Below are 885 nucleotides of genomic sequence, written 5' to 3' on the forward strand. Positions count from 1 at the left end.
CAGACAGCATCGTCGATCTCATTCAGGTGTGTATGTCCTCTACCTACTTCACATGGGGAGATGAGATCTATGAACAAATCCACGGTCTACCTATGGGAAGCCCCTTGTCACCATTGATTACTGAAATCTATATGACAGCCTTTGAGGAAAAGACCATGGAAACCTCTCCGATCTCCCCAAATCTGCTGGTTCCGGAAAGTTGATGACACCTTTGTCATGCTTAGAGCTGAAGATGACCCATCAGCTCTACTCCAGCATCTTAATGCTCAGCATAAGAGGATCAATTTCACCATGGAAGCAGAAGAAGATGACTCTATACCCTTTCTGGATGTGAGAATTAAGCGGTTAGGCGGTCAGTTGAAGACATGCGTGTATAGGAAACCTACACATACAGATCAGTATGTGAACTACCATTCCAACACCCCTCAACATGTCAAAAGGGCAGCCATCACAGCGCTGGTCAGAAGAGCAAAAAGGATTTGTGACCCAGAATACTTTCAACAAGAATTACAACACATCAAGAAAGTATTCTGCTTGCACAACAACTACCCTCCAGCCTTTGTACATCAAGCTTTTCGATCTGTATTAATGGCAAAACCAACCAACCAACAGCCTAATCCCAACAGACCATCAACCCGCTTAGCTATCCCATTCATCGGAAAGGCATCATACCAAATCAAGAAGATCCTGAAAAAGTCAGTCGGCATTGAAACAGTGTTCTCTGGCAACTCAACGCTTAAAGATTTGCTCAGAGCCAGTGGTAAATTGAATCCCTCCAACAACCAAAAACCTAACTGATGTGTCTACCAAGTTGAGTGCTCCTGTGGAAGCTCGTATATTGGGGAAACAAAGAGACCCCTTGATGTTCGACTCAAAGACCATCAA

This window comes from Lottia gigantea (genome assembly GCF_000327385.1).
Source record: "Lottia gigantea unplaced genomic scaffold LOTGIsca_37, whole genome shotgun sequence".
In the NCBI taxonomy this organism is placed as follows: Eukaryota; Metazoa; Mollusca; class Gastropoda; family Lottiidae; genus Lottia; species Lottia gigantea.